This window comes from Narcine bancroftii, chromosome 5 (genome assembly GCF_036971445.1).
Source record: "Narcine bancroftii isolate sNarBan1 chromosome 5, sNarBan1.hap1, whole genome shotgun sequence".
NCBI classification, from domain to species: domain Eukaryota; kingdom Metazoa; phylum Chordata; class Chondrichthyes; order Torpediniformes; family Narcinidae; genus Narcine; species Narcine bancroftii.
This window is the reverse complement of record NC_091473.1, coordinates 199,496,196-199,519,081: the sequence shown is the minus strand read 5'-3', so window position 1 is coordinate 199,519,081 and position 22,886 is coordinate 199,496,196.

The window sequence follows — 22,886 nt, the reverse complement described above, 5'->3', positions numbered from 1 at the left end:
ATGTTAGAAGGGGTCAAGAAGTAATAAGTCCTGGGCATGTGTTAGTATTAACTATAGAATTCACAACAAGGAATAAACTCACACTCATATACAAAGCAACAACACATAAATCACACACGTCGGACACTGGTTAATCACAGATAATTGCACCTCCCGATTGTGAAGCAAGGGTCAAACAAATGATACCCACTCCCTCTCTACAACAAGCAGGTACAGGGCACCGATCAGTACAGGAACACAAATGAATCAAAAAAGTCTGCAGACGCTGGGATTGTAGTAAAAACACACAGGGCTCAGGCCCGAAACATCGGGAATATATCTTTAACTCCCACAGATGTTGCAAGACCAGCTGACTCCTCCAGCATTTCTGTGTGTGTTTAGTGAGGGAACATGTCCAGTTACAAATTACAACAGCCTGTCCCAGGCATAGGTTTCAATAACCTCCACCCTTTACCGACATACACCATACATTGCCCATGGCCCACAACCTGGAGTGGACCCTCCACCCTTTACCTGCATACACCATGCATCACTTACAGCCCACAACCTGGAGTGGACCCTCCACCCCCTTTACAGACATACACCAGGCCCACGGCTCACAACTTGAAATGGACCCCTCACAAATGGTCTTCCAATTACATCTACAGCTCACAACCTGGAGCTAAGCTCATGAAATCGTCTCAAGGGGGAAAAAAGCTGGACGGAAGCCAGAGGGATGGGAAAGAGAGAGTCTGAGTTGTTCCTCCTGTGAGAAACAGAAGTACCTTCACAGATTTCGCTCGAGACAAAAATTGAGAACAAAGAACATTTATTGTACAACAGTGCAAAGTTGGGTGCTTCCCCTTACCATGGGAATTCACACACATACTGGGGCTCACCCAAATTTTATACAGTTCATTTCAGTGTAGAGATACACCCACCCCCCTAACATTCTTCTGCCTCCTGGATTGGTTGGGCATTTGGTAATCCTGTCTGCCTAGTGCAGTTTCTGTAAACTTTGAAAGACCATGGGGTATCCTGTCTGGGTCCCATCATGTCATTGTCCTTATTCATGAATCTGCCTTTGTCCTTATTCACACATCTCAACCCCCAGGACTTACTTCTATATGCAGAACTTGCTAATTCTTTCTATAACTATAAGACCCTTATTCTATTATACTTGCTTAACCCTTCCTCACACTCTTATCGGAATTCATCCCTACTCAGCACTTACTTAACTTCCTCTACTCTAGTCTACTATTCCTTATTTCATTCATACTAGCTTTACTTCCTATATTCTATTATCTCTCACACTAGTGAGACACAGGTCTGAACACTGTGGCTGCTGGGATACATCTGGGGGTGGCCTTACCCACAAGAATGCCTTACCTGCAGGAATAGGGTGGCCCTGCCTTATATCGGGTCGCCGGGGATTTCTTTCTTCACCTTCTGCTTGTTAACCATTTGGCACCTGAGGGAATGTGTTACCATCCTAATCGTAATTATCATCTCTTTAATCTGAAATGCTCAATCAGTTTCACATTCTGTGGTTGGTCCTGGTCTGTTCTTTATTCAAATTTAATTTTTATTCTACATTGTTGTAGTGAAAGAAACTTAACCACAGAGGAATTACTGCTGAGGAAGCCTTTATTTTAAAGCCTGGTACCAGGGAGAGACCAGTATCCTCTATAAGCAAAGATTCAAGTCTCTCTTTCTAGCTAGAAGAAGTTTGTATATTTTTAATGAGAAAACATGTGTGAGAGATGAGTAAAACTAATATAAAGATATGAGAGATGAAGAAAGCTAGTATGGATATATGTGTAATGAATAAAGCCAGTATGAATAGGATAAGGGTAGATAATAGAATGTAGGAAGTAAAGTTAGTCTGAATAAGATAAGGGTCTTCTAGCCTTAGACAGAATTAGCAAGTTCTGCATATAAGAGTTAGTAAGCCCTGAGGGTTGGGAAGGTGTGAATAAGGACAGTGATGATGGACACAGACAGGATACCCCATGGTCTTTCAAGTTCACAGAAACGGCACGTAGGCAGACAGAATTGAAATGCCAAACTCATCCAGGAGGCAGAAGAATGTAAGGGAGAGGGTACTTCTATACTGAAATAAACTGTATAAAAGTTGGGTGAGCCCCAGTGTGTGTGTGTATTCCCAGGGTAAGGGGAAAGCACTCAACTTTGCATTGTTGTATAATAAATGTTCTTTGTTCTCAATTTTTGTCTCGAGCAATTTCTGTGAAGGTACTTCTGTTTCTCACAAATGGGGCTCGTCCGGGATCCCACACCCTCCACTGACAGAGTGCCCGATGACGAGGGTAGGTGCACCCCGGCAGATTCAGCTGGACTCACGGATGACGGGTGACTGGTCAGTGGATGAAGCGAGTGATATCCGAGAAGAGGCACTGAGAACAAACAACAGGAGGACATTAAGGAAGTGTGCTAGGAATAGCTACTGGATCCCGGTAAGAGGAATTTTACTTACCTGTTAGTAGGTGTGAGTAGCAAGGGAAATAGTCCTAAGGAAGGATGGGACAATCAGATAACTAAGCAAAGTCCATTAGGATTAATGCTATCTGATTGGGGTGCGGGGAGAACCCACGGGAAAGACAAACAGACCATGGTCAGGTATTGCTGTCTGGAATGGGTTAAAAACCCAATAAAAGGGAATTCGGTATATTGGCCAAAGTTCGGATCCGATGAGGACTGGATGTGTCAGGCATTGAACATCTGGCTCTATCAAAACCAAAGAGATAATATTGAGAGCAGAGAATATGCAGCGTGCTGGCTCAGTGGATCGGTTGATCAACTGGTTTTGAATGAAAAGGAATTTAAGGACAAGAAGGATGAGGAACCTTTTGTCCCTGAAACACAAGGATGGGATGTGTTACATTCCCTTCCAACACCTTATGCTCCTCCTATGCCGGCTCCTATCTTTCCCCTCTCTCCTATGCTCTACCCTTCTTCACCTTCTCCTCCTCCCCCACAGCTAAATAAAGGAGAAGAAAGTAGGGGTGGTATGATGACCCATTCACAAAGTACTAGATTACCACCTCTATTGACAAGAGAGGGAGGAGACTTTGATTCAGAACAGTGTGAGACCCTCCGGGAGGGAAGGGCAGAACCCTTTGATTCATTTCCGGGAGAGCAGGAACCTAGACATTATAAAGGAGAGGATAAGCCAGAAATTAACAGGATGAGACCTTTACGGGAAGTCCCCATGGGAGGGGGTCTCGGTTTTATAAATGTGCCCCTGACTAGTACGGTGCGTAACTTTAAGAGAGAAATGACCTCCCTGATAGAGGATCCTCAGGGATGTGCCGAACAATTAGATCAATTTTTGGGACCAAATATATATACATGTGATGAGTTAACATCAATTTTTAGGGCTCTGTTCACTTTGGATGAATGTGGAATGATTCGCTAGGCAGGGATTAGAGTCTGGGATAGGGAATACCAAGGGGGACCAGAGGCGATACCTGGGGAACTTAAATTCCCCCTGGCAAAACCAAATTGGGATAAGAATACTAATGATGGTCGCACATTAATGGAGGAATATAGGGTTAATCAGATAAAAGGAATCAAGGAATCTGTTCCAAAGGGACAGAATTTTAAGAAAGCATTTGAGGTTCCCCAAGGTCCCGAGGAGACCCCCTCTGCATTTCTGAATAGATTGTGTACGGCCATACAGCAATATGGGGGTCTGGATATAGAATCCCCAGTGGGTGAACAATTAGTGTTAACGGGCTTCGTTACAAATTCAGCCCCAGATATTAGAAGGAAATTGCAGAAGAATGAGAATTCGCATGAACAGGGAATAATACAGCTTTTACAGATTGCACAATATCCAGAGGTCTGAGGATAAACAGAAAGGAAAGGATAAGATTTTGATGCAGGCACTCAAGGAAGTCGTGGAGGGACAGCAAGGAAAGGGTAGGGGCTCTGTGCCAGCTCCTGGACATTGGGAGGAGCGCCGGGAGTGAGAGAGTAGAGACCAGAGCAGGGGCAAGGTAGAGGGGAATTCCGGGGACAACGACCGTTCCCGGGACCTCGTGATAATCCCGGTAGGAATTGGGAAACAGGAGCATTAGTTTGCTACCATTGTAAAAAGGAGGGACATTTTAAGAGAGAATGCCCAATGCGAGCCAGGGAGACGCGATCTTACACACTGATGGAAGCAAATTATGAATAGGGGGGTCACGATTCTCAGTCAATACACACCGTGTGGCTGCACGGAGAACCATTGGTAAATTTAAGCATAGAACTCCACAGTGACAAGATGACTTTTCTAGTAGATTCTGGGGCAGCCCGGTCTAGTATTTTACAACCACCCGAGGGTGTTAAGATAAAGGGGACAATGATGATTTCAGGAATAGGAGGAAGAGATTTTACGGTCCCTGTATTAAGGGATGTAAGAATACAAATGGGAGAGAAGATAGTAATGGAGGACATTCTACTAGTTCCCCAAGCAGGAGTTTGTTTGTTAGGATAAGATTTACAGGATCAATTGGCTATCGGCACCAGACCACAGGAATCGGGTATCAGGGTTCAATTGTATGTATTAACCGAGGAGGATCGGGAACTAATAAATCCTGGAGTATGGGCAAAAAGAGGCAATAGAGGAGTGTTAGATATTCCTCCCTTGCAAGTTACTTTAAAAGATCCTGAGCAAGTAATTAGACGAAAGCAGTATCCAATTCCGATGGATGACCGAAAGGGGCTGCAGCCAGTAATTGACCAGTTGGTGAAAGATGGTATACTCGAACCTTGTATGTCACCTTTTAATACCCCAATTTTGCCTGTCCAGAAATCAGTCGGTGTGGCCACCGGAGTACTAACACAAGAGAGGGCAGGCTGTAAACAGCCAGTTGCTTTTCTGTCAAAAGTTTTAGACCCTGTTTGTCATGGTTGGCCAGAATGTGTGCAAGCCATCGCAGCCACTGCTATTTTAGTTGAAGAAGGACGAAAGAATACATTTGGTGCCCCGATGATAGTTCACACCCCTCACACAGTCCGCAATATTCTCTTACAAAGTGCTGGAAGGTGGCTTACAGACTCTAGAATTTTAAAATATGAAGCGATCCTAATGGATAGGGATGATTTGACCCTGATTATGAATAAAGAACACAATTCAGCAGCTTTCTTGGTTTCTTCAAATTCTGACAATACCATAAATGATTTAGAGCATGTATGTTTAGAGGTAATTAATTTACAGACCAAAATTAGAGAGGATTTAAGTGATGAGCCTTTACAGGAGGTGAAAGGTGGTTTATTGATGGATCTTCCCGTTGCATTGATGGCACTCGTTATAGCTGGTATAGTGTAGTGGATGGGAAGGAAGGAGTAGTGATTGAAGCCGGTTGCCTTCCTGGTCATTGGTCAGCACAATCTTGTGAATTGTATGCCCTCTGTAGAGCTCTCCAGGGTCTAGAGAACAAGGTGGGCACAATCTACACAGACTCAAAGTACGCTTTTGGTGTAGTGCACACCTTTGGGAAGATCTGGAAAGAGCGGGGAATGATAACTGGGAAAGGACAAAAGTTGATCCATGAAAACTTAATTGTCCAATCTCTAGATGCTCTTACATTACCTGAGGAGATAGCTGTAGTTCATGTACGGGGTCATCAAAGTGGTAACAGTCCTGAAGCACAGGGGAACAGACAGGCAGATGCAGCTGCCAAACAGGCTGCGCTCACGGAGAAAATAGACATGCAGCTGTTACTCCCCACCCCATATGAGGTTCAAAAGACTCCCATCTTTTCACGGGAAGAGGAGGTTTACATGAAGGACCAGGGAATGCGTCAAACTGCTGATGGGTTGTGGTGGACGGCAGAAGGACGCCAAGTGCTGAACAAAGCCTTGGCTCGGCAAATTATTGATCAGCTCCACCGGCAGACACACTGGGGAACACAGGCACTTGTGGATACTTTTGTACATTATTTTCATTGCTTGGGAATATACACTATAACCAAGCAAAGTACTCGGGGTTGTCCAATCTGTCAGAGAGTAAATAAAAAAGTTATGCGCCAGGTAATGCCTGGCAGTCGCGAAATAGCTGTACGCCCGTTTCAACGGATACAAATTGACTTTACGGAATTACCTAAGATAGGGATTTACAAATACCTCCTGGTGATGGTAAATCATTTCACACGATGGGTTGAGGCTTTCCCGACCCCTAATGATCGTGCCAGCACCATTATCAGGATACTACTGGAGTCTGTGATTCCACGATATGGTATGATTCAAACCATTGACTCAGATCGAGGTACACATTTTACCTCTCAGGTACTCCAGGGTGTGTGTAAAATACTGGGAATAGATTGGCAGCTACATACCCCATGGCAACCCCAGAGCTCAGGCCGTGTTGAACGAATGAATCAGACCTTGAAAAATCAGCTCACTCGACTTCATGAGGAAACTGGTCTCTCCTGGATTAAATGCTTACCCTTAGCTTTAATCAGGACTCACACAGCCCCTTGTAAGGATCTTGCTGTCTCAGCATATGAGATGATGTTTGGTCTTCCTTTCATGGGATTCCACATTAATACCTCTACCCCTGAGGCTAACGACCAGTACATATCCAAATATTTAAAGGGACTTTCTGCCTCTCTATATGAATTAAAACGGAAGGGTTTATTAGATCAAAACCCACCCCTGGAGTATCCTATTCATTCTATTAAACCTGGTGATTGGGTATATGTAAAAGCATGGCAAGATCACCAACTAAAACCTGTCTGGGATGGCCCCTATTGTGTACTTTTGATTATAGACACTGCCGTACGAACGAAAGAAAAGGGATGGAGCCACATACAACAAATTAAACGAGCTGCTGATCCACGGACTAACGACATTGATAATCTACCCTCCACCTGGCATGCAGTCCCTCATCCTTCTGATCTAAAAGTTACACTATGTGGGGAAAAAGTGCTGCAATGCTATTTTTACGATTTGTTGTTATGTTTACTTGTTGGTTCCCAATTTTTGGGAAATCACCAAATTGCTCACGATGTATTAAGTCCTCCTGGAACAGGGGCAGCAGAGGTGACAGTTATTTCCCTTTAGAATGTCGACAGGGCGCAGGTATAGAGTATAGTCATAGTTGGGTATGGGTTAATATAGGATCCCAACATGGACCAGGGGAACAGAACGACCCTAGGGGAGTAGATTTGATTTGTATTTTGGCCTCTACAGGTATGAAAAAGAGGAGTTTTAAAGAGATAGCACAAAGAAGATGGTGGGACAATGACAGACAGAATGTTAGTCAGAATTATATGTGTGGCAGAGATAGAGTGAATACAGATGCTAATGTTCACAGACAGGCTGCAACTCACAGGTTCAGGGATACTTATGCTAATGTTCGCAGGCAAGCTGCAACTCACAGGTTAAGTGATGAGAAACAACCCTCCCAAACTTGGTCTCCTGTAAAGCATCCTTTGGGTCACACAGACATTCGGAATATTAAGACCACCACTCTAAGGGGAGTTCCAGTTGTAAATGACTAGTAAGCTGCTCCAGAACACCACAGCTGCTTGGCATTTAAATTGTTTAATCAGACTCCAGGCAGCCTTGGAGATCACCGAACAGACAGCGATGGTCCTGAATTAATGGGCTGATGAAAGACGACAGATACGAGCCACAGTTCAACAAAACTGCCTGGCTCTCAATAACTCGTTGGCTGCTGAAGGCAGCGTTTGTGAAAGACTGGTTAATGACAATGCTCACAATGGTCAGGTGGTTAAAGACACTTCTTCAGGAGTTTGAAAATCTTCCCATGCCCAGGTTCAGACTTGGCAACCTTGGTCCAATGTGGGATGGACTAGACTTTTTATTGGTAACTGGAATCTGATACCCACAGCCCTTATAGCAGCTGGACTCGCTATTCTGGCCATTATGGTGCTCCCCTGCCTAAAGACTTGTGTGCAGTATTTAATTCAACGGACCCCTCATCAGATCACTATAACCCAAAGGATCCATGTTTCCCAAATTCTGTCTGATGATGCTGAGACTGCAGTTCGTTTACTGACCCACTGGGAAAAAGACCAAGTTTACAAGTAATACATTCCAGTTGAGAATTCATGAAGCGTAGCTAAAAGAAAAGTGAGGATTGTGAGAGATGAGTAAAACTAATATAAAGATATGAGAGATGAAGACAGCTAGTATGGATATATGTGTAATGAATAAAGCCATATGAATTGGATAAGGGTAGATAATAGAATATAGGAGTAAAGTTAGTCTGAATAAGATAAGGGTCTTCTAGCCTTAGACAGAGCAAGTTCTGCATATGTAATTAGTAAGCCCTGAGGGTTGGGAAGGTGTGAATAAGGACAATAAGGATAATGACATGATGGGACAGATACCCCCTGGTCCTCCAAGTTCACAGAAACAGCAGGTAGGCAGACAGGATTGCCTAATGTCAAACTCATCCAGGAGGCAGAAGAATATAAGGGGGAGGGTACTTCTATACTGAAATAAACTGTATAAAAGTTGGGTGAGTATTCCCAGGGTAAGGGGAAGCACCCAACTTTGCATTGTTGTAAAATAAATGTTCTTTGTTCTCAATTTTTGTCTCGAGCAATTTCTGTGAAGGTACTTCTGTTTCTCACACGTGTGATAACAGGAACATTTGCAACTGAAAAAAAACAAAGCTCTTTACAAATTGTATCAGAAATCGTTCAAGCTTATCAAAACAGAAAGAGAACTAAAAGAAACTTGAGAAAAATTCAATCCTCCCTGTTAGAGATAACACTGCTTAGCTCATCCATCTTCTAGCTTTACAGTGGACAGATGGAGGAGCCAGGGTGGGAGTTTAAGAACAGCAATTAGCCATTTGTTCAGAGCAGACAGCAAAGTTGTGTGTCAGCTATAAGGCTGTAAGAGACTAAGTAATAAATGCAAATTGTGAAGCTTCAAATCATAAAATTTCCTCCACACACATCTTATGTGGAGAAAAGTTTAATTTCAGCCTTGTAAATATACTGCACAGAGAGGGCGGAAGCTGCCAATCGTGATTGACTTTAGTTTGATTCCAGTCATATCATTGAGATCCCCAATGATTCCTCCCCTGTGATTCATCGTGGTACTGATGACATTGGCAGGAAGAGAGATGAGATCTTGCAGGTAGAGTTTAAAGCATCCAAAATTAGAGATGCAGTGTTGTCATCTCAGGATGTCTTGCAGATGGAAAGTGTAGCTGTTAAACAGATTAAGGGACGCAGGTTGAATGTACAGGAGAGTAAGAGGCAAGTTAGGAGTCAATACTGGGCCTGGAACTGTTCACAGTATCCATAAACGATTTCGTGCGTAATGCATCAAATTTTGCTGATTACATGAAATTGAGTAGAAAAGCAAATACAATGTTGGCAAATATGAGGATATCCACTTTGGAAGGAAAGATAGAAAATCAGATTATTATTTAAATGGAAAATGATTGCAGCATGCTGCCATGCAGAAGGACTTGGGAGTGCTTGTGCATGAATTGCAAAAGGTTGGTTTGCAGATGCAGCAGGCAATCAAGAAGATAAATATTGGCCTTGATTGGTTGAGGGATTGAATTTAAGAACAGGGAGGTTATGCTGCCACTGAACAAGGTGCTGGTCTCCTGACTTGAACAAGGATGTGTTTTGTTGGTGATGGTTCACCAGTTGATTCTAGAGATGAGGGGGTTAGCCCATGAGGAGAGATAGCTGGGATTGAGAAGAATGAGAGGGGATCTGTCTTGGGTAAACTTATACCTCTCATTTTGTTCATTTTAGATTGGTCACAGTGTTTGAGCTACCGAAAGAAAATAGACACACACACCGAGAGCAGTTCAGTTTATACATATGTTTATTACGAATTCAAAGGCTTATTTCAAACTACAATATGCAAGCCCTTCCCAACTATACTTATCAACGCCTGGACTGGTCCCAACTGCCGAAGCGAGGCAACGACTGCACACTTGTAGTAGGTTGTCAGGGCGCCGATAGCAGCTTCTCCATCTCCCCCGACTGGGATGTTGGCTGGACTCTAGAAGTTCTTCTTCTTGCTGAGAGATGTTGCCACCTCTCGGAGAGTCTCAAACTTCATCAGCGGGTCCATGGCTTATATTACCCAAAAACGGCTTACCCAAGCACCTATTCCCAGCACAGCAAGAAAGATAAGCAAGCAAGCTAGCATGCTAGGCTTCTATCGAATAACAATTTTCAGCTTATCACTTTGAATACAATGGTTTATTTTGCATCAAAGCTAGGCCTCTGACAGTCTGTGACCAAAACAAGCAGGAAGATTAAATGTTCTTGGTACACAGATGTCCTTTCTTCAGATAACTGCATCTCTGGCCCCTTGGTGGAATTTAGCTTATGTCTGCTGATTCTAAAAACAAGCAGGTTCTCAGTCTTGCATAAGCAAAGGCTGCAAAAGTAAAAAAAAAACAGTTAGAATCTTCCATTACAGGATCTTCTAGAAATGTGTAAAATTATGAAAGGCATAGATAAGATTGAGGTGGGTAAATTATTTCCATTGGTGGGGAAACTTGAAGTAGCAGGCAATATTCAGGGTAGAAGATTTTAGATGGAGATGAGGAGAAATTGGTTTTACCAGAGGGTGGTTAATCTATGGAATTCTCTGCCCATTGAAACAGTGGAGATGACCTCAGTAAATATATTTAAGATTAGGTTGGATTGATGTTTACATACAGTAAAAGTCTTAAAATCCAGACTGCTCGGGGATCGGGTCAGGCTGGATTTTCCCGATTCTCGGGCATTATTTGTAAAACTCAAATTTAAGAAGAATAAACAGTTAAATTTTAATAGTTTATTAATGAAACAGTTTTCATATAAAATAGAAAGTACAAAAAGAATCAATATTTTGACTTGCATTTCTGCGATTTCTGCATGGACACTTGTTGCCGCTGGGTCTCTGGCGCTTACGCATGGACGCACGCAAAAGCCGAGTGTTTTTGAGAAGTCCGGATTTTTGAATGGTCTGGATTTCAGCCAAGAGTTTCCTAGAAGTCTGGATTTTAGACTTTGATTGGACTAGTGGAATTAAGGGACATGGGGGTGGGGTGGGGGGGGGAGGCATGTCGGTGCAGATGAGCCAATCATCAGATCAGGCATGATCTTGTTGAATGGCGGAGGAGGCTCGATGGGTCGGATAGTCTACACTTGCTCCTATTTCTTATCCAGCTTCTCTCTCCACAGACACTGCCTGAGCAACTAAGGTTTTCCAGCAGTTTCTGTCTTTATTTAGGGTTTTCATCTTTAATTAGAGTTTCCAGCATCTGCAGATTTATTTCCATCTGAAAATTGGAGCCTGAGGTCAAGGCCTGAACTGAAGTGGGGTTGGTCTGAACTTGCTGGAGTTGGATGGGTGTGATCTGATAGTCTTCTCTTGTGGTTTGCAGATTGATGTGGAGTTGGAGAAGGTGGTGATTGCATCAAACGAGCTGGTCCTTGCTCTCTACCATTCCCATGTGGGTACGTGAACTGACCTGGTCCTGACTGTTCATCCATTGTGGACATCGGTGTCTTCTCTTCCTGCCTGGTGGGCGGTAAACAGTGAGTGTCTGTCAGTATCAGGTTTATTGTCATCAGCATGTGATATGAAATGTGTTGTTATACAGAGCAGTTTTATGCATTCCATGTATAAAATTCCTATAAATTAGGGTTCCATAAATATATTAGAACCAAAGAATGATAGAACATGCAGCACAGAAATGAGGGCATTTGACCTATCTAGTCTTTGCCAAACCATAATCAGCCCAGTTTCACTGACCTGTACCTAGTCCCTATCCTTCCATTCCACTCCCATCCACACACATGTCCAAATTTTTAAAAATCTTTTAAAATAAACCCATATTATCCACTTCAGCTGACAGCTCATTCCAAACTCCCACTACTCTCTGTGTGAACAAGTTCCCTCAAATTTTCCCCCTAAACTTTTCTCTTTTCACCCCTAACCCATGTCCTCTGGTTTGTATCTCACCTCACCTCAGCGGCAAAAGCATTCTTCCATTTATTCTGTCTTTACCTTTCATAATTTTGTATACCTCTGTCAAATCTCCCCTCATTCTTCTACACTCCAGGGAATAGTCCCAACCTGTTTAACCTTCCCCTGTAACTTAGTTCTTGAGGTGCCAGCAACATCGATATTCCCAGATCCCTGTGTTCTACCACAAGTCTCAGTGCCCAACAATTTACCATGTATGTCCTAACTTGGTTTGTCATTTCAAAATGCAACACTTCACACTTGCTGCATGAAATTTCATCTGCAATTTTTCAGCCTATTTTCCATCAAGTCCAATTCCCCCTGCAAGTCTTGAAAACCATGATCGTTCTCCATAATGCCACCAATCCTTGTGTCATCTGCAAAACTGATGGTGCAATTTACCACATTATCAACCCTCCCTCCCCCTTTTCCCCCTCCCCCACTCTTCCACCCTCCACCCAACCCCTTTACCACGCACCCCCTACCCTCACCCCTCCTTGTGCCCCTGCCACATGGCCCTCCTCACACCCCTCTCTCCCACCCCTCTCTCCCACCCCTCCCACCCCTCTCTCCCACCCCACTCCCCGTTCCCACCCCCTCTCTCACCCTCCCCTCTCTCCAAGAGAGGAGCACAAAGTTCCAGAACGAGGGCTGTGGATCTGGGGCTTGCAGCTCCCAGCTTGAGAATGCTTCTCCCTGGGTCCTGGCCCTAGTCCCAGCCTTTGTATTAATTTAACCTGCTGCCCAACTTTCTGGGAGCATCTATCAGGCTGAGCACATGCTGTGTGCCCAGAGCAGGTCAGCATTGACCTGTTCACATCCTCTCGGCCTCTCAGTGATGAACCCGTTTCTGTGCCCCATCTGTGGGAAGAACATTAGATGGTCATATCAGTTAATGAGACATTTATGGGTCCACACTGGGGAGAGGCTCTTTACCTGCCCCTAGTGCAAAAAGGGCTTCACCAAGTTGTCCAGCCTTGAGATACACCAAAGGGTCCATACCAGGGAGAGGCCCTTTATCTGCCACAAATATGGGAAGGGATTCACCCAGTCCTCCACCCTCGTGACCCACCAGTGAGAAGCCCTTCACCTGTCCTGAATATGGTTAGGGGTTTGTACAGATCACCACCTGCTGACCCACCAGCAATTCCACACTGGGGACTTTGTTGTGGGATAGATTCTCCAATGTTATTCATTTCAATCTGGGCCCAAGCTGCTTTTTCACCCCTTTGATAACAGGAGGGCAAGAATCTCAAATGAGCTGCTTTAAAATAATTCTTAAAATTTGGTAATCTTAGTCCACCCTGATCAAATTTCCATGTTCATTTTTCTAGACCAACTCTTGATATCTTACCTTTCCAAATAAATTCTTGCATTTAGCAGCTGCTACAGTAGATGCTACTGAATAAAGGCAAACACACACAAAGGTAGTCAACTCAAGACTGGTTTATTGCAGATATATACAGACCTTTTATTCCCTGCCTGTTAATGAGCTCGTTAGTGAACAGCTGCTGGTCCTGTGGACCAGCACGTTAAAGCTATGAACCATTAGTGCCCTGTGCCTTTAGACAGGGGATGCATCTGATCCACTTGCTGAACTTTGGTGCCCAACACTGCTAGCCTGCTATGTGTCAGGTAAGTCTGTGAACTGGCGGTTCACAATAGGCTGTGTGCCTGCTACAGTATCATTTTATTCAAACTTTTTAAAAATGATTCAGGTACATGAATGGGTAAAAATTGAAATAAATATTGTATTCTTGGAAAGATATTCATCTTAATACAATTCCTAAATATTTTATTGCATTGTTTTGTCACTTAAATTTTATTAATCTTTTATACTGAGAATAGTCCATATCTACCATAGGCATCACCTTAATTTTATCAACATTATCATTATAACCTGATACTAACCCATACTCTTTTAATCTCTCATTCATCTTATTTAATGGTATTTCTGGTCTTGTTAAATATACTATAACCTCATCTGCTAATAGGGTGATTTTAAGCTCTTTATTATCTTCTTCAAATCTCTTAATTTCTCTAACAATTCTAATTAGTTCTGCTAATAGTTCTACTTGTATTGCTAATGTAAATAGAAAGGTTGATAATGGACAACCTTGTCAAGAAGACCTTTCAAACTTAAAAGGTTTTGATATTTGTTTATTCATAATCACTTTTGCTTTTGGCTGGTCATATAATACTTTTATCCAATTTATATAAGTATTTGTAATTCCAAAAGAATTACATGTCTCAAATAAAAAATCCCATTTCAACCTGTCAAATGCTTTCTCTGCATCTAACCCAATTGTGACTGCTAGGATCTTTCTATTTTATGCTATATTCATCAAAGTTAAAAATTCAACAATATTGTCCACTGCTCTTCTATTTTTGATAAAACCAGTTTGATCCATATTTATTAATTTTGGTTAAAAAAATTCAACTAACCTATTAGCTAATAGTTTTGATACAATTTTATAATCTGTATTCAGTGGTGATATAGATTTATATTAAGAAGGTTGTAAACCATCATTCCCTTTCTTCGGAATCAATGTTATTAACACTGTTTTAAATGATTCTGGCAAATCGTATACCTCTTTCATTTGGTCTTAATACCTCCATTAATACCAGTATTAATAATTCCTTAAACTCTTTATAAAACTCTGGTGGAAAACCATCCATGATTATTATTCTGTAAAGAAATTAGATTCTCATTAACTTCTATTTCAGAAATATTATTAGACAACCTTAACATTTTTATCATCTGTCTTGGGTAAACTTATACCTCTCATTTTGTTCGTTTTAGATTGGTCACAGTGTTTGAGCTACCGAAAGAAAATAGACACACACACACACTGAGAGCAGTTCAGTTTATACAAGGCTTTATTACTAAATCTAAAGCTGAATTCACAGTACAATATGCAAGCCCTTCCCAATTATACTTATGAATGCCTGGGCTGGTCCCAACTGCCAAAGCAAGGCGATGACTGCACACTTGTAGTAGGTTGTCTGGGCTTCGGTAGCAGCTTCTCCACCTCCCTGGACCGGGACGTTGGTTGGAATCTTGGTTATTCTTCATGCTGAGAGATGTTCCCACCTCTTGGAGAGTCTCAAACTTCAGCAGTGGGACCATGGCTTATATTACCCAAAAGTTGTTTACTTTAGATCTTATCTCTTCGAACAAATGATTTAATTATCTTCAAGGTCTCCTGACAGTCTGCGACCAACAAAAGAAAACTGCATCTCTGGGCCTCATTGTGGAAGTTGAATAATGTCTACTGATTCATATGCATCCCTGGGCTCGATAGTGTAAATTAGTCTTCTGTTCATCTGCATCCTGAGCCCCATGGTGGAATTTAGGTGTGTCTACTAAATATGCATCCTGGGCCTCATGGTGTAAATTGGATTATGTCTGCTGATTCTAAAAAACAAACAGGTTCTCACCCTTGCAGCTGCAGAAGTAAAAAAAAACACAGTTTAAATCTTCCATTACATTATAATTCCTTAAACTCTTTATAGAACTCTGGTGGAAAACCATCCATGATTATTATTCTGTAAAGAAATTAGATTCTCATTACCTTCTATTTCAGAAATATTATTAGACAACCTTAACATTTTTATCATCTTTTAACACAGGCCATTTAAGTTGTCTTAAATAATCTTTTATTTTATTGTTATCTTTCAAAGATTCTGAATGATAAAGTTTCACATAAAATTCCTTAAAATTATCATTTATTTCCTGTAGTTTATAAGTAATCTGGTCTGTAGGTTTTTAAATTTTAGTTATTATTCTAGAAATTTGTTCCGTTTTTAATTGCCATGTAAAGACTTTATGCGCTCTTTCACCCAACCCATATTTTTGTCACTATCTCATTATATCTATTTCTATTCTATAAGTCTGTATTGTATTATGTCATCATTTCTCTTTAACTTCATATATATTTACTTTTTCCATTTTCTCCTGCAGCAACTGATACATATCCAAAATAAAAACCTTTTTGTCTTTATCTGCAATTAATAATTCAAATTTCATTTGACCTGGTAAAATTATTTCCTTACCATAATTCTTCTTCAAAAAATCTCGAAGCTGATAATAAACAAACACTGATTTTGACTCAGTACCATATCTTTCCTGTAACCTTTTAAACGAACAAAATCTCCCTGCCTCAAAACAATCTATAACATTAACTATTCCTTTAATTTCCAAATCTTTCAAATATGGATTATATAATGAAAAAAGAATTAATTAATGGAGATTTTATAGAAACTATCCCTTTAGGGCTTATACTTAAATCTTGATTATACCAAATATTCATTATATGTTGTAGAACAGGTAATTTAAATTCTTGTAACAATATAGGGTTCCATTTATAAATAAAATGAGTAACATTATTTTCCATAATCTGATCCATCTCTATCTTTGCCCACCTAGGGGATTGATCAGAATCTAATAAACTTCAACTGAGATGCCTCATAATAATTATAAGAACTTGGTAATTGCAAGCCACCTAACTCATAACGCCAAGTCGACTTTTGTAAAGAAAGCCTTGATAACTTACCTTTCCATTAAAAATAATCTAATAACTTTATTTATTTCCTTAAAAAATTTTGGAAGTACACATGGAATAGATTGAAAAAGATATTGTATTTGAGGATAAATATTCATCTTTATACAATTCACTCTTCCCATTAAAGTCAATGGTAAATCTTTCCACTTATTTAAATCATCTTTAATCTTATTTAATAAGGGTACATAATTCAAATTATATAATTCTGATAATTTTTATTTACAACTACCCCTAAATATTTAATTTTACTTGACCATTTAAATTTAATAATTTGTCCTTATAATCTTCTTTAGCTATTGATAAAATCTCATTCTTTTCTCAATTAACTTTTATATCCTGACATTTTACCATAATTATTCAACAAATCTTGAAATGACTTTAATGAAGTTATTGGATTGGTTAAATATATCAAAACATCATCTGCAAACAGACTAATTTTATATTCATTTTCTCTCACTTTAATTCTCCTAATACTAAAGTCTTGTCGAACAGCCTGAGCTAAAGGTTCTATCACTAAAGCAAACATGGCAGGTGAGAGGGAACAACCTTGCCTTGTAGAACTAAACAAATTTAAAAATTTTGAAATTTGACCATTAGTCAATACCCTTGCCCTTGCCTTTACCCAACCTCTGAAAAAAACAGACCAAAATTAAATTTCTCCAATAATTTAAACAAAAACTTCCATTCCACTTGATCAAAAGCCTTCTCACCATCCAAAGTTACAACCATTGGTTGATTATTTTGTTGTTTTCCAACATTAATTAATGAAATCAACTTAACTATATTATCTGCTGAATATTTACCTTTAACAAAACCTAGTTGATCGATGTGGACCAGTTTTGGGAAATAATTTGCTCACCTATTAGCTAAAATTTTCGCCACCAATTTATAATCAACATTTAACAATGATAGCGGTCTATAAGATGACACTTTTAAAGGATCTCTTTTTTTTTAGGTATAACTGTAATCAATGCTCTCGAGCAAGATTCTGGAAATACACCAGTTTCATTTGCTTTTTCAAAACATCTTTATATAACAGAAATAACATCATTAAATTCTTTATAAAACTCTACTGTAAATCTGTCCTCTCCAGGAGATTTCCCATTAGGCATCGATAGCAAAGCTTCCTTCAACTCTAAATCAGTAAATAAAGTATCTAAATTTCTCACATAAACCTCATTCAACAATGGTAAATTCAAACTAGATAAAAATAAATCATTTGTTCCATTTCTTGATCACCCTCTGACCTATATAAATTTTTATAAAACAAAAAATTTATTATTAATATCTTCTCACATAAGTAAACTCTCCATTCTTCCTCATAGCATTAATTGTCCAAGATACTTGCTCAGATTTAAATTGCCATGCTAAAACGTTATGCACTCTTTCTCCCAACTCATAATAACATTGTTTACACTTGAAAATCAAATTTTCATACTTATATGTTTGTAAATTATTATAATGTAATTTCAATTTAAATTTTCTCTCCAAATTTTCAATTTCCATTTCCAAATTTAGACTTTCTAATAAATACTGTTTTTTTTTAAATTTTTGCTCTCCTCTATGACTAATAATTTGTCCCCTCAAATATGCTTTTAAAGCATCCCACAAAATAAATTTACTCTGAACTGAACTCATTTGTAAATAAAGAATAATTTGTTCTCTCATATACTTAATAAAATCTGGTCTCATCAATAGCATTTCATTAAACCTCCAACGATAAGTTGTCTCAGTTACTTCAGTACTTAAACATTTAATTAACAATAGGGAATGATTTGACAATAACCTGCTTTTATATTCTGCAAAATTAAATTTACTTTGTAATTGTGCAGAAATCAAAAATAAATCTAATCTAGAGAAGGAATTATGTCAAGCTGAATAAAAGGAATAGTCTTTCTCAGTTGGATTTAACTTTCTCCAAATTTCCAATTAATTAAAATCTTTAATCATCTCGAGCAGTCTTTTTGCCATTTTAGTTCTTTCAACAATTTTGGGAAATTTATCCAACAAAGGATCCAAACAATTAAAATCTCCTTCTATCAGTATATTTCCATTTGACTGATTCAAATTCAGGAATACATCCAAAATAAATGCTTGATCATCTTCATTTGGTGCATAAACATTCATTAATGTCCAACTTTCAGAAAAAAATCTTACAATTAACTAATAACCTTTTTCCACCATTGGCAGAAAAAGAATCCAAAGTAAAAGATATTTCTTTGTTTACCAGAATTGCCACCCCTCTAACTTTAGAATTGTACAAGGAAAAGATTACATGTGCTACCCAGCCCCTTTTCAATTTCAAATGTTCTTTTTCTGTCAAATGAGTTCCTTGCAAGAGTGTAATATCTTAACTTCTTAATGTAATCTAAAACACTTTTCCTTTTTATTGGATGATTTAAACCCTTAACATTAAAAGTTACAAAATTTAAACTATTCATTACTACTTATGCAGTGGCACTCAATCTTTCACGATTGGCTCAAAACCCCCCCTTTACCAACTACAAAAAAAAACCAAGAACCACCCCCCCAAAAAAAATCCCAAACACCCCTCCACAAAAAAACTGCAAAGCAGTAACCCCCTTTATTAACTGGGTGCGGTTAATGCCAACGGTGGCTGATTACTTCAGATTTAGCTGGGATATCATCTTCTCCCCAGTCGGAGAGCAACAAAGCCTCAGGCACTAGATATTTCCGGAAGTTCTTGCAAATCCGCCAGATGTTCAACTTTCAACTGCTTTTCACCTTTCCCATTTCCAGTTTTGTTTAAGACCACCAATGGTTTTGAGGAAAGGAACTGTATCAACTTAGAATCTGGGAAAGAGATAGGAAAGGTTAAAGCAGCATGTGGATTTTCAAAAAATTGAGATTGATACTGCCCATAAAATATTTTCAAAATTGCAGGGTATCTAAAAGTAGACTGATACCCCTTCTTCCATAAAACTGCTTGAGCAGCATTAAAGTCTTTCCTTCTCATAGCAACCGCCTGACTCAAATCTGCATTAAAAAACTTTACTATTTTGAATTACCATTGGACCATTCATACGAGCCTGTAAAACTGCAGTACGTAAAATCATCTCACAATCTTGATATCTCAAACATCTCACCAAAACTGGCTGAGGTGGTTGACCGGTAGCGGTTTCTTCCTTCATGCATGATGCGCCCCCTCTGTCTCCAAACCCTCTGGAAAATATTCTGGACCATGTATTTCACCGATCCAAACTTAAAAAAATTTAATAGGATTTGTTCCCTCAAAACCCTCTGTCAACCCCACTATTTTAATATTTTTTCGACGACTGATTTTCTAATAAATCCATCTTCTGTAATAAAAAAAATCTTCTCAATTTGCCATTCAGCCATCTCTCCTTCAACTTGATCCACTCTGGATCAAAATTTTATTTTGAACCATATCCACTGCTGTCAGACACTTAACATCCACCTTCATAGAGTCAATCTCACCAGTCATGTCAGTAATTTTAAGTCTAATATCTGCAAATTGTTAATTAACTTTTTCACTTCCATTGTCAATTGCACCAGCGATTGCTGAAAAGTATCCATATATTTCTTCATTTCTGTTGTCTCTTTCATTTTCTCCTGTTTTTTAGTCGAAACTTTCTGTTCCACATACATTTTTTCTTCTTTCTGATCACTGGAGTTGGGGGGCTTCTTGAGCTTTTTTAAAATTACCTCAATTTTCTTCTGTTTTCTGCGCATGCGTGAGGAGTCGTGCATGCGCAGAGTCATTTCTCCCGTGGCGGGCGACCATTGTTGGGGAAGACACTGTACGGTGACATCCAAGGTCTCCCCAGCTCCAGGCTTTCTTCACGAGCTCCCACCTTCCAGACAGCACCAGGATCCTTCTTCAAGGTCAGCCTCTCTTCTTTATCTGTTTCCTTGCCTTGCTCGATTTCTTGAAAAATAGTCATTGTTGTTTCTTCTTTTGTGGCATTCTGTGTTTTGTAGGCCTTCCCACAGCTTTTCTTTCTATTTTTATTTAATCACTTCAGCTTTTCTGGACTCTTTTTTGAAACTTTTTTGGAGAGAGAAGGGATTCCGTCTAATTCCACATCATTACGCTCTCCCCCCCACCCCCCCCGACTCCATTTGTTAACTCTTTATTAGGTAGCAGCTACCTGGAAGAGCTCTCTCCTGCTGTCACACTTGAAGCAGTCTCGTTGGGTCTCCGTCCAACAAAGGGATGCATCAGGTGTCAAGCAAATTAGAAAAAGATTACATCAGTCACAAACGCACGTGATCTCATTACATGTAGGCACGTCGGCACTATCCTTTCCCCCACTCCCAAGCCTGCAGCCTCATAGATTATAACACAAGGTTACAAAACATGTTTACTGAGCTAGACAGTTTATAATTCTTCAAACTCAGTGAAAATACATCTTTCTCATCTCTGCATTTCTGTACTTTGGTCTCATCCCCAGGCACCCCAAGATTGTTCCAGTCAGCACGCGTCTGTGAGACACACTAACACACAGTCCTGCTTTTAACCTTTCACGTCTTCCCGAAACACTGAAATCAAAGAAACTCCAAAAGGTTTTAATATTCTAAGGGTTTTAATATTTCTTTTCATACATTATCACTTCAACTAGATGGGCCAAATGACCTGTTCCTGTGCTGTTCGGTGGTTCAACAGCAGAAAGACAATTCAAATAAATCTAACGAAAGCCCCCGCTGTTCAACAGACAACACACCAGATGTTCAAGGTCCAGGTCATTTATTTAACATGTGCCAAGTACGTTCAGCTGGAGGATAGTTACAGGGGCTGTTAAGATCAGCTGGATGGGACGAGACAGTGGACACAGGCCGACCCTGGTTAGAATGATGGGTCTGGCGTCAGGTCAGCAACAGAATCCGACTCCCTTGTGGACCTTCTGGTGCTTCAACAGGGTGGTTGACTGAGTGAAGCCTTGCCACAGCTGAAGGGCCTCTCACCGGTGTGGACATACTAGTGGCTCCTCAGGAGGGAGATCTGGGAGAAGAAGAGATGAATGGCCTCTCCCTTGTGTCTCAGCAGGCTGGAGGTATGGGTGAAGCCTTGCCGCACACATACCAGGTGAAGGGCCTCTCCCTGGTGTGGACCCGCTGGTGCATCTATAGGTGGGAGTTCTGGGTGAGGCCTTTGCTGGACACTGGACAGATGAACGGCCTCTCCCTGGTATGGATCCTCTGTTGGGTCAGCAGGTTGGAGGTATGGATGAAGCTCTTACCACTCTTGGAGCAGCTGAAGGGCCTCTCTCCGGTGCCTCACCAGGTCGGAGGTCTGGGTGAATTCCTTGCCGCACTCAGAGCAGACGAATGGTGTGGACCCGTTGGTGTCTCTTTAAGTTACCCAGACTTTTAAAGTTCTTCCTGCAGTCAGAGCACTGAAACGGGCTCATCGCTGTGGGGACGAGAGGGTGTGACCAGAGAATAAATCAATGCAGCCCTGCTCTGGGATGCACAGCGGGTGCTCAGCCCAATGAAGGCTCCCTGAGACCACATGATAAAGGTGCCAGGTAGTGGACGCTGTCTGGGTGGTGCTGGGGGATGCTGTCCATGGGGCTGGTGGTGGCCCTGACCAGGGAGGGTGGTGGTGGCCCTGACCAGGGGTGGAAGGGGGTGCTGTCTGGGGGATATTGTCCAGCGCAGTTGGGGAGTGGGGATGCTCTCTGGGTATTTGAGGGGGTCTGAATGGGGAGAGTGAGGGAGCTCTTTCTCGGGGATGGGGATGAGGGGGCTCAGTCCTGGGGGGTTCAGGGGCTCTGATGGGGAGGTGGGTGAGGAGGCTCTGTCTGGAGAAAGGGGTGAGGAGGCTCTGTCTGGGGAAAGGGGTGAGGAGGCTCTGTCTGAAGAAGGGGGTTAGGAGGTTCTGACCGGAGGTGGGGTTAGGAGGTTCTATCTGGAGGGGGGGGGGGTTAGGAGGTTCTGTCCGGGAGGGTGAGGGAGCTCTGTCAGGGAGGGGGGAGTGAGGGAACTCTGTCCCAAAGTGGGGTCTTTCTCTGCTGGGGGTGTTGGGATCACTGTCCATGGGGATGGTGGAGCAGCCAGATGCCATGGTCCATACAGGGATCAATGACATGGGTAGGATGGTTGAGGAGGTCCTGCAAAGAGAGTTCAGGGTGTCAGGTGCTAGGTTGAAGGACAGGACCCCTAGGGTTGTGATTTCAGGATTTCTACCCGGGGCCACGTGTTGGTGAGGTCAGAAATAGGAGGATAAAGCATGTGGCTAAAGACCTGGTGCAGGAGGGAGGGCTTCAGGTTCCTGGATCATTGAACTTTCTTCCATGGAAGGTGGGGCCTGTTGTGATTGGACGGTTTGAATCTGAACTGGAGGGAAGGTTTGCTAGAGTGGCTCCGCTGGGTTTAAACAAG